This window comes from Piliocolobus tephrosceles, chromosome 20 (assembly GCF_002776525.5).
Source record: "Piliocolobus tephrosceles isolate RC106 chromosome 20, ASM277652v3, whole genome shotgun sequence".
NCBI classification, from domain to species: domain Eukaryota; kingdom Metazoa; phylum Chordata; class Mammalia; order Primates; family Cercopithecidae; genus Piliocolobus; species Piliocolobus tephrosceles.
In genome coordinates this window covers 20,741,024-20,756,414 of record NC_045453.1, presented here as the reverse complement: position 1 = coordinate 20,756,414, position 15,391 = coordinate 20,741,024, and the positions used below count along the sequence as shown (strand labels likewise).

General features: G+C 44.3%; 1 pseudogene; it reads left to right on the top strand.

Annotated features, from left to right (window-relative positions):
- The first annotated feature begins 12,374 nt into the window (after positions 1-12,374).
- On the top strand, positions 12,375-12,531 carry LOC111528292 (annotated as a pseudogene).
- The last annotated feature ends 2,860 nt before the right edge of the window (positions 12,532-15,391 follow it).

Here is a 15,391-nt window from a genome sequence, read left to right as displayed (position 1 = left end):
AGCCCTACATAGTAGTATACTTAAATATATAAATGCTATAGGTTAAATATTCCACATCAAGCAAAATAACATTTGACATCAAGAGAAAAGGAGATAGGGAAAATGGTTAACAAACCAGTCCAAGGAGAGTGGCATGGACAAGAAGAGTGTCCTGGCCTGATTTGGACGGGTATCAACATCTTGCAAAGAAGAATCTTTGATTTGGGTAGTCCTTCAGGGGCAGATCCTGGGTGCTGATCACAAGGGACAGGAAGACAGTGCCTATTAAGATGGCTATCTTAAGCTGGCGAAGCCCTGCTCTTTTTATAGCTCCAGGGTCCCCTGGTGATGATAGTAAAAAGGCATGCCCGGTTATGTTCTTATCTGATTGGGGACAGTCTCCATTTATTAGGCAAATATCTGGTCCCTGTTGACACGACACTATTTGAAGTATAAGATGGAGTCTTTTCCTAACATGGAGTCACTTATGTCATGGGTGCTGGTTCATCTCTCAATAGATTCTTGTGTTACTTATACCTTTTGCATATTGTAAATAATACTGTTTTGAACACAGGTGTACAAATCTCTCTTCAGGTCTCTGCTTTCAGTTCTTTTGGGTACATACTCAGAAGTGGAATTCCTGGATCATACAGTAATTCCATTTTTGATGTTTAGAGGATCTTCCATAGTGGTTTTCATTGCAGCTGCACAATTTTACACCGTCACCAACAGGGCACCGGGTTCCAACTTCTCCTCATTGTCACCAACACTTATTATTTTCTGTTTTCTTGTTTCTTCCTTTTTTTTTTTTTTTCATTTATTACAGCTATCCTAATGGTTGTGAGGTGGTATCTCACTGTAGTTTTGATTTGCTTTTCCCTAATGATTAGTGATGTTGAGCATCGTTTCTTGTGTTTTATGGCCATTGGCACATCTTCTTTGGAGAAATGTCTACTCATATCTTAGAGCGTTCTTTACTCATTTTATTCATTCTTTATTCATCCATCAGTATTTCTCGAGCGCCTACGATGTGTCAGGTATTGCTCTGTGTGCTAAGCTACAACGATGACAAGACAAAACAAACAAACAGAAAACAACCAAACAAAAAAGAGCTGCCAATCTTAATCTATTTATAACATAATTCTTACGTTGGAGGGCTTGTCACGAGAATGAAATAAAGCGATGTCTATAAACCCCCAGCAGAGGATGGGGCCTCAGTCAGCTCCTCCCTGCATCTCTTCCCCTCACTTCCAGGATGTCCACACTCTCCCTGTGCTCTTCCTCCATTCTCTCTGCCGTCTTCTCTCCCCACCTTGTCCTGCATTTTTCCTTTATTGTGTGAATTTCAGTAGCTGGTGCATCTCAGCGCCCGGGCCACCATGCCTCCAGGGTTCTGGTGGGGGATTTCCGCCCCTGCTTCAGCTTTTCTTCTGAAATATCAGAACACATTTTCAAAATACCAAATGTTCATTGTTAACCCTTCCATGGAACCACTGTATGTCTAAGCCCAGATGGAACCTCTATGAAGAAAGCTGCCATTTCACGATAACAGACTTTTTCTTGATTCCTGATACATGTATTAGGAATCTTTGATGAAGCAAGAGATATGTTGAGGCTGGAAACAGAGGAGAACTCAAATATCTGCAAGGAAGATGGATGCAACGTGTGAATGGGAGCAATGGAGCATTGACCCTGAGTCATGAACAACTGGCTAAAATGCAGGCGACCATCCATCAACTTCTGGAAACTTCTTCCAGTGGAGTGGGTCTCTCAGCAGTGGCCAAACAAGTCTTCTCGTGTCCTTAGGAAGAGGTGAACAGGGCCCTGATAAATGGCCCCTTCTTCTCCAAACTTCTCCTTGGGGCTCATTTCCATGTGTCTAGTGAGTGGACGGGCCTCAGAAGCTGCCAGGTTTCCCCTTTCTCTGGAGGGGTGCATTCCACACTGTCTGCTACTCCTGGACAGAGAAATTCGAGACGGGAGGGAAAACATGTGAGGCTGCCAGCCCTGGCCTCCTCGTCCATCAGGAGCTCCTCAGGCCCCTGTGTCCCGGCGCCAAGCAGCCCACACAGATGGGTTCTGTTCGCTTCTCTCCAGGCACACAGGCCCCAGATATTGCATTCATCACTAGCTTTGATGGATGGTGATGGGAGCTGGGACTCTGCCAGCCACAGATGACTTGGAGGTGTTCAGATGACAGACGACTCTGGGCCTGGGACGGGGCAGGCATGAGCCCCACAATGCACCTTTCTACTGGAACAGAAGCATCCCCGACAGTCTGAGCACAGCAGAAAAATGCATCCCTCTGTGAAGATATCGGGGAGGGACTGTGGCTGCAGCATGTCCCCATCGTATTTCTCTTCATGGCCACCTCCCAGCCTCCTTCTAACAGCCTTGCTCCCCACCTGTCCCTCCACCTCCAATTCCCAGTTTCCTGGGGTCCTGGTCTTTGTCCCTCCTCCTGGGCTGCCCATCCTTGGTATGAAAGTTTCCTGCCTTCTGCCCCATTGAAACTTCTGTTTTCTTACATCTCGTAAAAAAGACAGATGCTATTGTTAGAGCTTAACTAAACTGATAAGCGAAGGTTCACCAAGTATTGAAAGATGCATGGCTGTGCAGTTGAGTAACTGGAATTCCTGTTCAGACATCATCCCTAATTAGCATGAAAGATTAGGAAGCTATTGTTTCCTATGATGATAAGACTTTCTTTGCACCCTACTGAGCATCTCTCATTGGCTTAACCAAAAGGATGGAAAGGAAGCAGAGAAGGAAACAAGAAAGATTGGCGCTTCATCAGTATGTGGTCCACAGTCTTTTTTTTTTTTTTTTTTTTTTGAGATGGAGTTTCACTCTTCCTCCGTCTTAGTAAATGGCACCATCTTGGCTCACTGCAACCTCCGCCTCCCGGGTTCAAGCAATTCTCCTACCTCAGCCTCCTGAGTAGCTGGGACTACAGGTGCATGCCACCATGCCTGGCTAATTTTTGTATTTTTAATAGAGACAGGGTTTCATCATACTGGCCAGGCTGGTCTCAAACTCCTGACCTTGTGATCCGCCCACCTCTGCCTCCCTCAAGCAGTCCTCTTGCCTCAGCTTCCCAAAGTGCCTGGATTACAGGCATGAGCCACCACACCTGGCCCAACTGTATTTCTGACCCTAAATTCTGATGGTAGGAGGCAGAGTTTTAGCAAATCTCCAGATTCAGGTACCCACTTGAAGCTGGGCAATCCAGACCCCACCAGAATAGTTGCAGCTGCTGTGTACCGAACACGTGCCATGGGCCAGGTCTTATGTCAGGCACCAGGCGCTTTAACATACATATCCCACTGACCCTCATTATAACACTGCTGAGACTCAGATTTATCAGCCCAGTTTTCAGATGGGAAACTTAAGTTCAAGGGCTTGCCAAAGGCTGCACTGCAGGAAAGGGGCCTGGGCTGGTTGGAGCCTCACTGGACTCACACGACCCCAGGGTCTGTGTTGTCTCTGTGGCCCACGCTCCTTCCTTCTTTATGCTGGACTCTCCGTGTGGTGAGAATGTGTTTTCCAAATAAGCCCAGCTCGAGGCTCTGCCGTGTTTGTAAAGGGATTTTCTCTAAGGCTTACAGAGAACTATATTTTCTTAAAGGCCAGAATTGCCGTATCTCCTGATGTATCATTTGACCACTCAGCATGCTCTATCTTCATCCCTCCTTGCCTTTCCGCCTTGTCCTCTTCTCTCCTGACTACCCAAATAAAAAGATCCTTTGTTACAAGAAGCAAAATCTCCAACCCAAAATGATTTAGAAACCTGTGAAGAGAATTGCTGGCTTTTGTCATTGAAAGCTGCAGTAGTAGGGCTGGCTTCAGGTACAGCTTGATCAAGTTGTTCAATTGATGCCATCAGAATCTGGCATCTCTATGTCTTAGCTCAGACAGACTTTCCTTTTGTGGCTGTAGCATTTTTCATCTCTTAGATTCAAGGCTTCTGGAAAAGAGTGATTATTTTGGTACTAGAATTCATTTATTGATTCATTCATTCAACAAATATCTAGGGAGTGTTACTTTGTTCCAGAATTTTTCTAGGTGCTAGGTATACAGGAGGTAAAACAGCCGAAAATCCCTGCCCTCCTGGAACTTTTGGTCCAATTGGGGGAAGTAACAATAAATGAATTGACAAATAAATATATCAAAGATGTTGCATTTGGTTGGTGAAAAGTAATTGCTGTTTTTGCCATTGCTTTTAATGGCAAAAACCACAATTACTTTTATACCAACCTAATATTTGTCCGTTTTCACACTGCTATAAAGAACTGCCTGAGGCTGGGTAATTTATAAAGAAAGGAGGTTTAATTGGCTCACAGTTCAGCCTGGCTGAAGAAGCCTCAGGAAACTCACAATCATGGCAGAAGGGGAAGCAGGCACCTTCTTCACAAGGCGGCAGTGTGAGCGTGAGGAGTGAAGGGGAACGTGCCCCTTATGAAACCATCAGGCTCCTGGGAACTTACTATCACAAGAACAACATGAAGGAAACCGCCCCCGTGATCCAATCGCCTCTGGCCAGATTCTTTCCACGACACGTGGGGATTATGGGGATTACAATTCGAAATGAGATTTCAGTGGTGACACAGAGCCAAACCATATCATATGTGAAGTGTAGCAAAGAAAATTAATGCAAGGCAAAGAAACGAAGGCGGGGTGGCTATTTTAGAGTGATCTGGAAAGGCCTCTTGACGAGGTTAATTTTCGGAAGAGACCTACCTGAGATGAGCCCTGTGGATGCTGATGAAAAGAACATTTTAGGCAGGGGGCCAGCATCTGTGAAGGCACAGAGGAGAGACCATGCTTGGCTCATAAGCCTGGAGGTGGGTGTGGCTGGGGTAGGAGGCCAGAGGGTGCCAGGAGGGTGGAGAGTTGGGCAGGAGGTCGATCTACATGGCAGACTCTGAAGGAGTCTGGTGTTTATTCTAGGTGCTGAGTGAGTAACCAATGGAGGAGAAGAGCAAGTGAGAAAGTCTCCTCTACACCTAAAGGGCCCTCTGGCAGCAGCGAGTACCCTGGCTCTTACCAGCTACATGGTCATTTCTGGCTCCACTCGGGACGTGAGACCTGGTGGGTCTGAGCTGAATAGTGGGCAGAAGGGATTCTCAAGAGAAACATCCGTTACTGCCAGCAAATCGCAGGGCTCTGCTCCAGCAGCCCTGGTGCCCACTCTGGGGTCTCACCTCCATGGCCCTTCATGAGGCTCCCCTCTTCCTTCATGTGGACCCGGCAGGCTCACACAGATGGGGCCACCACAGGCAACATAAGGCAGCCATGGCCTCTGTTCACACAGCCGTGTCTTCTTGTCGTCTCTGCTAGATCAGGAATTGGCCAACCGTCTCCTCAGGCTAAATCCAGCCCACTCAGCCCATTTTTGTCCTGCCCCTGAACTAACAATGGTTTTCACAACACACACAAACACACACACACACAAGAATACACGGCAGAGACAACACGTGGCCCTCAAAACCTAAAATATTGGCCAGGTGTGGTGGCTCACGCCTGTAATCCCAGCACTTTGGGAGGCCAAGGTGGGCGGATCACGAGGTCAGCAGATGGAGACCATCCTGGCTAACACGGTGAAACCTCATCTCTAATAAAAATACAAAAAAATTAGGCGGGCGTGGTGGCAGGCGCCTGTAAGTCCCAGCTACTCCGGAGGCTGAGGCAGGAGAATGGCATGAACCTGGGAGGCGGAGCTTGCAGTGAATCAGGATCGCGCTACTGCACTCCAGCCTGGGTGACAGAGCGAGATTCTGCCTTAAAAAAAAAAACAAAAAAAAAAACTAAAATATTCACTATCTGGCCCTTTGCAGAAAAAGCTTGCCAATCCCTGCCCTAGATTATAAGCTATTTGGGAAGGACCCTTTTTTCTCCCCCATCTCTGTGTCACTAACAGAATTGGTTTCAATGGCAACATCTGATTTTATCATGATACGATCAGCCTTCCGTGATCATCAGTAATTACACAGTGTTTTAGAGAGTGCAGAAAGAATCCTGTTTTGCCGACAAGTCTTTTGTACAAAGGAGCCATAATAAATGGTTGACCTTGAGAGTTAGGTTGGACATCTGCCATTTGTCTCTGCCCAACATCCCTTCTATTTCTCTGAATCACAGCACCCCCAACCCCAGCACTCATTCTACCTCTCTGGATCACAACACACCCCAACCCCGTTTCAGTTGAGCAATACCCACTTCTCTCAGCATTTGAGTTTCCTGGGGCATCAGCCGAGGTTCCAAAAGGGAGTCCTAGACCCACACTGGGCCAGTGAGCTGAAATTCTGATTTCTATTGAAACTCTTAGCCAGGCGATGTCTCTTTTAATTGACTTTGGAAGTGAAAGGAGCTCAGCCTGGGCAGCCTGGGGCCACAAGTTCCCCCTATGGAGTAGGACCACCTGAAGGTGATCCCAAACAGGAAGGCAGAGTTGAGAGATGGAGAAGGAGGGAGACAGTCTAGTAATGTCATCGAACCTCATAAGTATGTCCTTGTCATCCAAGCTTCTCTTCCTGGCTGTATGACCCTAGTAGAATGATGATCAAATCCATTGACTAAATCAGACCTCTTTTGAGAATAAATGGGGGTGCTCCTTATCATTACTTTGGACAGCATTATGTTGGGATTGTCCCAGGGAAGCCAGGAGGGATGGTCAGCCTAGACCTGGGCAGGTTACTTTAGGTCCCTTTATCACATATTCTTCATCCAAAGAAGACCGATCTCCAAAGGGATGTGGTGAGGATTAAATTAATGGACACAAGATCTTAGAAGACTGCCAGGCATTTAATAAATGATTGAAGTGCGTTCGCCATTGTTGTTAATATTGTCTTTATTATTGTTTGCCCCCACTTAAATCTCCTCTCATGTTTACAGAATTTTCCATCTTATAATTTCATGTCTTTCTAAATGAAACATTAGCGTCCAATAAGGCATTTTGTACTTAATGAGGTAGATTGATTTCTCCTGCTTGTAACTAAGACTCATAATGGATAAAACCCCCTAGATGCAAACATGCCTGCAATCGTCTTCTGGACTTTTTATTTGAATAAACCAATCATCCACTTCCATCTTCTCTTATCTTCTAATGCAGTTTAATTTAGATTCCTGCTACTTACAGCCGAAGCTTACTAATGAATACACATACATGCTCTCAAAATTGGGCAGGCAGGAAAGGTGCTTGGAATAGAAAAAGAAAAACATCATTCTTGTGGCCATGCATGGTGGCTCGAGCCTGTAATCCCAGCACTTTGGGAAGCCGAGGCAGGCAGATGACTTGAGGTCAGGAGTTTGAGACCAGTCTGGCTAACATGGTGAAACCCTGTCTCTACTAAAAATACAAAAATTAGCTGCGTGTAGTGGTGTGCACCTGTAGTCCCAGCTACTTGGGAGGCTGAGGCAGGAGAGTCGCTTGAACCCAGGAAGTGAAGGTTGCAGTGAGCTGAGATCACACCACTACGCTCCAGCCTGGGCAATAGAGCCAGACTCCATCTCAAAATAAAACAACATGGCATTATTCTTGCATAAAACTTTAAACTGCAGTTCCATAAACACCCCTCTCTCCATTATTTAATATTTCCGCCCTCACTCACCAGCCATTCAAACAGAGTTCCTAGCTACCTAAAAACAAAGCTAAATATAGGCAACGGGTATTTCGTATCTTACTACCTATATTTCTTTCCTGATTGCTGGTTGAGAAAATGCGAATAAAGACTCTAGTCTGTTGCTATTTCCTTTGGGAGGACTCCATGAATACACTGAATCTTTGTGTATGCTTTGAACAGTGATTGTCTTCTCAAGAGCCTATCTTCCTTCTCGCCTTGGACTTGCAGTTGCCCGATATCTAGAGTGTTTTGTGAATACATAAAGGGAAAAGAAAATACAGCAAATTCAAAATGTCATGTAACCCACCAGCACCTCCCACTCTCTAGAAAATGCACAGCCCCAAGAAAAAGAGGTTCTCTGAATTCAGACCTTTGTGAAAACCCCTAAGATGTATCCTCTTATCAACATCCCCAAATAATTTATTTGGATATGATTGAGGGTTTCAACCCAAGAGAAAAAAAGTATAAACATCTCTGGAAATAGAATTCTCATTCATGCTCAAAGTTGACATTCTAACATTATTTCCATATGCCCAGTCAGAACTAGGAGGAGAAAGAGGAAGAAAAACGAGGCTTTAATATCAGGACTTTGCTTGTACTGTACTTTTATAGGCAGGAACAGTGTTCGATACCGCCTTTGAAGTGAGGGCTGCTGGCCTATCCTTCTGCAGAAATCCAGGCCATGCTTGGGTGAGACTGGGGCCAGTGGGGTTGTCCTTTAAAAAAATAAATAAATAAAGGGAAACCCAACTAACGCTTTCAGAGACATCAGTTTTGTGTGTGTGTGACCTTAAATGTTATTTTAAAAATTATTATACAATAAAACTGACCTTTGTGTGGTGTGCAGTTCTATGAATTTTAATGTGCATATAGATTTGTGTAACCACCACTATGATTAGGATACAGAACAGCTCTATCCTCCCCCGCACCACAAAAAAAAAACACCGCTAGCTTCTCAAAGTCACCCCATCCCCTTTCCCATATAATCTCACACCCTTCTTGTATTGTATGGTTTCTTTCTCCTTGAGAAAGTCGTATAAATGGAAATGCACAGTATGTAATCTTGAGACTGTTTTCTTTCATTCAGCATAATGCCTTTGAGAATCAAAGAAGTCTCTGTGTGTATCAATAGTTCATTGCTTTGTATTGCTGAGTGCCATGACCCCAAAAGTATCTGAAACAGATCTCAATCAATTTAGAAAGTTGATTTTGTCAAGGTTAAGGACGTGCCCGTGACACAGCCTCAGGAGGTCCTGATGACACATGCCCAGGGTCGTCAGGGCATAGCTTGGTTTTATACATTTTAGGGAGACATGAGACATCCATTAATATGTATAAGCTATACATTGGTTCTGTCCAGAAAGGCGGGACAACTCGAAGCGGGGAGGGGGCTTCCAGATTATAGGCAGATAAGAGACAATTGGTTGCATTCTCTTGAGTCTCTGATTAACCTTTTACTGAAAGCGCAATTCACGTGTGAGAGGAGGGTAGAGGAATAGTCACTTATGCCTTAGTCTGGCTTAGTGAATAACAGGGCAGACGAAGCCATGGGATATGCGTTTATCTCAGTGAGCAGAGGGATGACTGAGTTCTGTCTGATCTTTGTCCACAAGGAATTTCCTTGTGGGCAAATTGTGAGGAAGGTGGGCAGCTTTTTTTTTTTTTTTAAATCTTTGTAGCGATCGTATTTAGGAACAAAATGGGAGGCAAGTTTGCCTGACGCAGGTCCCCCAGCTTGACTTTTTTCTTTGGCTTAGTGATTTCGGGGTCCCCAGATTGATTTTCCTTTCACAGTGCTCTCACACCTGCTGTTTTTACCCCAGCACCTGATAAAGGCCATTTGGGTTCCTTCCATGCTTGAGCAATTACGCAGAGAGTTGCTATAAACATATGTGCACAAGTTTTCATGTGGATATAAGTTTTCTTTTCTCCGGGGTAAATAGCCAGGAGTGGGGTTACTGGATCAACTGGTAAATGTATGCTTAACTTCATAAGGAGACGCAAAGCTGATTTTTCACAGTGACTGTACCATTTTGCATTTTCCAAAGCAACGCATGAGTTCCAGTCGCTCCGTAACCTCTCTGACACCTGGTGGTCTCAGGATTTTTATTGCACCCCTTCTAATTCTAATAGGTACGGAGTGGTGTCTCATTGTGGCTCTAATTTGCATTTCCCTAGTGATTAATGAGACAGAACATTTTATCATGTGTGTGTCTGCCATCCATATATTCTCTTTGATGAAGAGTCTGGTCACATCTTTGCCTCTTCTTTAATTGGGCTGTTTGTTTTCTTATTGCTGAATTTTGGGAATTCTTTACACATTCTGCATTCAGTTCTTTGTCAGATGCATGATTTGCGAAGATTTTCTCCCAGTTACAAACTTGACCTTTTATTCTATTAACAGAGTCTTGCACAGAACAAAAGTTCTTAATTTTTATGACAAATATATTAATTCTATCAATTTTTTAATGGATTGTGCTTTTGGTATCATGTCTAAAAGTCATTTTCCTAACAGCAGATCCCAAAGATTCTACCTGTTTGCCTAGAATCTATGTTTCCATTTGTTCCATAAGTGTTCATAATTGCTTACTGGAGGATTTTTTTTTTTTTTTTTTTTGAGAGGGAGTCTCACTCTGCTGCCCAGGATGGAGTGCAGTGGAGCAATGTCGGCTCACTGCAAGCTCCGCCTCCCGGGTTCACGCCATTCTCCTGCCTCAGCCTCCCGAGTAGCTGGGACTACAGGCCCCCGCCACTACGCCCGGCTCATTTTTTTGTATTTTTAGCAGAGACAGGGTTTCACTGTGTTAGCCAGGATGGTCTCGATCTCCTGACCTATGATCCGCCCGCCTTGGCCTCCCAAAGTGAGGATTTTTATAATAGCTGCTTTAAAGTCATTGTCAGAAAATCTCTATATTTGTGTTATTTCATTATTGGGGTCTATTAGTGACCTTTTCCCATGAATACTGAGATTTTCCTGGTTCTTAATAAGCAAGGAATTTTGGATTTTATCCTGGACATTTTATATATTATGTTATGAGACTCTGAGTCTTGCTCAAATATTGCCCATCAATATCACAAGGTTGCTTAAGAGCTTGTGTGTCCGGAGTTGGTTCCTTCCAGTGGGTTTGTGGTCTCACTGATTCAAGAATGAAGCCACGGACCTTCTCGGTGAGTGTTACAGCTCTTAAAGGTGGCCTGGACCCCAGGAGTGAGTAGCAGCAAGATTTATTGTGAAGAGCAAAACAACAAAGCTTCCACCATGTGGAAGGGGAACCCAGCAGGTTGCCACTGCTGGCTGGGGTGGCCAGGTTTTATTCCCTTATTTGTCCCCACCCATGTCCTGCTGATTGGTCCATTTTACAGAGTGCTGATTGGTGCATTTACAATCCTCTAGCTAGACACAGAGCGCTGATTGGTGCATTTACAATCATCTAGCTAGACAGAAAAGTTCTCCAAGTCCCCGCTCCACAGAGGAAGTCCAACTGGCTTCACCTCTCACTTGGGCATGAGGGAATGGAGAAAAGAAAAAACAGAGATGTCCATGCCCTGTGTGTTAAAAGTTCCCTGAACCAGAACTAGAGGACGTCCCCGAAGTGCCCCTGGAGCTCTGTCTTTGCCCCAGTGCTCACTTCTGAGTTTCAGGATCAGGTCCAGTGGTACCAAAGGGCAAAACACGGCAAATTCACCAACAGTGCATATGGTTTGGTTCTGTGTCCCCACCTTCTCATGCTGAATTGTAATCCCCAGTGTTGGAGGTGGGGGCCTGATGGGAGGTGATTGGATCATGCCGGTGGTCCTTCATGAATGGTGTAGCACCATCATCTCGATGCTGTTCTCGTGATAATAAGTTTGTGAGTTCTCATGAGGTCTGGTTGTTTAAAAGTGTGTAGCACCTTCCCCCTCTCTCTCTTCCTCCTGCTCCTGCCATGTAAGACGCTCCTGCTTCCCCCTCACCTTCCGCCATGAGCAAAAGCTCCCTGAGGCCTCCCCAGAAGCAGATGCTACCATGCTTCCTATACAGCCTGCAGAACCATGAGCCAATTATTTTCTTGATAAATTACTCAGTCTCATGTATTTCTTTATAAAAGTGTGACAATGGACCAATACAACCAGTTTAGTGACACTTCACATTCTGATCTTATTCCGTGATCCACCTACAACTATTTACTTTTCAGAGCACCCGGATTACTTCTCTGTGCTGTCTTTCCAGGTTCTATATCTTCATTCGGTGGGAGAAACATGGTAGAGTATATATATAACATCTTACCTCAACCAGATTCTGTAAATATCAGTTTTTGATATAGAAATTTTTTTTTTGAGTTGGGGTCTCATCCGTTGCACAGGCTGGAATGCAGTGGCACAATCATGGCTCGCTGCAGTCTCAAACTTCTGGGCTCATGCAATCCTCTTGCCTCAACCTCCCAAGTAGCTGTGACTACCAGCATGCACCACAAGGCTCGGGTAAGTTTTTCTATTTTTTGTAGAGACAGAATCTCACTATATTGGCCAGGCTAGTCTCAAACTCCTGGCCTCAAGTGATCTTCCCACCTTGGCCTTCCAAAGTGCTGAAATTACAAGCATGAGCCAATGCACCCAGTCAGTTTTATAGAAGAATGATTCGTTCATTTATTTAATACGTTTGTTACAATTATCCTTGCGTCATAACCCCATGTATGTTTGCCACCTTTACCTCTGGGATGTGAGCTTCTCCAGTTCACCTCCCTGGTTTCATTCCTCCCAAGTCTATCCCAGGACTAAGCTTAGGATGAGACTTAGATCACTTCTCGGCCTTTTGGCTAAGATCAAGTGTAGGATGAGACTTAGAATAAACCCTTATAATAGTACTTAACATTAGTATGTAGCAAAAGTCAGAAAATCTAACTCAAACTTGTTTAAACATTTTTTTCTTTGCACTCATAACAGAGAAGTCCAGAGGTAGCAGGCTTCATGACACGTCGAATCCAGCATTGTACATGTTTTAATTTCTCTCCTTCATCTGTTTTCGGCAACATTGGCTTCATCTGTGGCCTTTAACTTCGCACAATTCTGAGTTCTCATCTGTGGCAATAAAATGTCTCCTGGATGTCTAGAATGCAGATCTTCACACCACAAAAACTAGGGGAAGGAGAAGGGTCTCTTATTGTATCTACTGCATAAGTCTTGAAATTTTTACCATTTCAATAGCCTTAATTGAGTTTTGTGTTTATCCCTAAACCAATTATCAAAGCAAAATAATAGAATACGCTGAGTGGTTTAAGCTAAACTGTCATATAGAGCTTAGTGTGGTAGAAGTCCCACTCAAAAAATGTGCCTAAGAATATAGGAAGTTTACATTTCCCAAAAGAAAATCAGATAATAAGCAACGGGAGAAAGAATAGATGGATGCTATGGAGTAAATCATGTAGATTAATTTTGAATGTCAACATCAAAAATATTAACTCGTCCTGGCTTAATTATTTTAAATAATCTATTGGTTCAGGTAAACAATAAGTCCAGAAATTTGGACATCAGGAGCAGCTTGATCAAGTTCCCTCTCCAATTTATCTTTTATCCTCTGTATTGGGCCCTTCTCCTCATCCTCAGCCTGGCTTTCCAAAATGACCCAGCGGTTCTGGGATTCGGATAACCGTGTCTTTCACATTTAGAAGGAGATTTCCAAAGAAAATGTGAGTTTTTCACTGATTGGGCCACCTTGTGGGAGAGTATTACATGTTGATTGGATTAAACCTGGTTTCACTGAATGAATCATTGGTTCATTAAAGTAAGATTACTCTAGTTTTCTTAGACCAATCAGGGTATACTGCTGTAGTTGGGGGTGGGGTCAGTTCCCCTCTGAGACATGGGCTACCTGGAAGACAGGTGAATATCCACAGAGAGTATTACAAGGAAGGGGCATGGGTGATTAGATACAGGGTAGGCACATAACACACACCGAAAAACTGCCAAAACTACCAAATGTAGCTACCACATCTTTCCAAAGCAGATAATAAATCTTGTTCATTTTGAAATTCCAGAATGTTCTGTGTATGGCACTTAGTAGGCACTCCATTAATTTTTGATGACTGAATTAATCACTTAAAACAACCAGGCTCTAAGGAATAAAATTCTAATCACAGTTAAAAATAGGATTCACAGTTCTAAGACTAATTCCAGTTGTAGGCACTATCACTGAGAGACATACTTTGCTCTAGCTGTGTCTATGAAGAATTGTCAAAATATTTCGAAATTAGGTAATAATTTGATATCTATTAAGATTCTATCTTCAAAAGTCTTTTTTTAGTGAATACAGAGCATTGAGGACAAAGCAAACCAATGTAAAAACATTTCTTTTATGTCATCTTATCTTGGCTTCCAGGCTAGGGGCTATCATAAATTGACACTTGTCACAAAACTCAAAACATGGACAGTTCTTAGGAAGGAAGATGATGGTCGTTTATAACACTGTGCCCAATAGGTGATTCTGATATCAAAGGCCATAGAATTCCAAGGAGGGTAAAAACTCTTCAGAATTATTGGTCAAGGTAAGATTTGAACAGAGTACTGAGGATCATCAGTAAGATCATCCTTAAAGTCAGGGCTGGTGTCAGGTGTTAGATGAGATGAGGTGTTGGTCCAAAGCAAAGGCTTAGAATCCAGAAAAGGCAAGGCATGTGGTACCCAAGACCACTCACAGGACTGATGACTGACTGAGGATTCACAACCCTCAGCGTGCTGTTATCCTCTTGACTATGATGTATTGCAGAAAAAATCAAAATCAACAAAGAAAAATGGTGCATGGGTGAAGTCTGGGAGAAGTCAGGCCCAAGCTTCCAAGGGTCTCTCCCACTGAAGTCACACAAGATGTGCTAAATTCCCCCAGCAGTGAGGTGTGGCAACGCCTGGAAAGTGTTGTCCACCAGGGAAGATGATTAGAGACTTGGTGCCTGGGATTTTTACTGGGGGCTAGTTATGGGGCAGCCTTGGCCAAGGATGTACCAAAATTCCAGACTCCCAGAAGAAAAATGTGTTCACCAGGAACCATGCTGTTTTGTGTAAATAGTTTAGGCACAGAGAGATGTCTCAAATGTCACATGCTGCCTTGACATCTTTGAGCTTCACAGAAACCCAAAAGCCTGACCATGAGTTCTCCCGCCCTCACCAGATATGTCGCCCACCCAAAAGGAAAGAGTCTCTACCCAGCCAGTTCCCCTACCAGCTACACCAGCTGTACCGCATCTGGTCCTCAACCTCATGGATGCACCTCCCTGTCAATCCACAGAATTATTGAAACAAGCCAATTGCATCCTCCTGCAGGGACCACGGGCACCTCAACCTCTTGTTGCTACAAAGCCTACCACTCACAGGCCTGGCTGGTTTTATTTCCTCCCCAGCACAACGCTGTGTGGTCCTGCACAGCGTGCGATGTCCTCCTCCCCCAGGGTGTTAGTAGACGTGACGGATGAGCTGCTGCCAAGGTCATCTGCCCAGTGTTGGGCACCGTGTGTTCAGTCATCTCATATGCTTTGGGATGGGACATCCCTCACTAACCAGTGGGATACATAAGAGGTAATTAAAACAAGCACTGTGGTTGCCACTTGGATGCAGGGTGTTCCTAGGAGCCCACGTCATCACATGGCGGGGGGAGGTAATAGATGGGAGGACTCATCTCTTTATTTCAGGACAAAGGCCAGGGGTTGAGGGTCGTGGTGATCAAAGTTCTTTTGTGTCCACAGCACAGAGTGGTAGGAGGAGTCATAAAAAGTCTTTGTTTTATGTTTGACTATTGGGGGGAGGGAGGCACCATGATGGGGCGA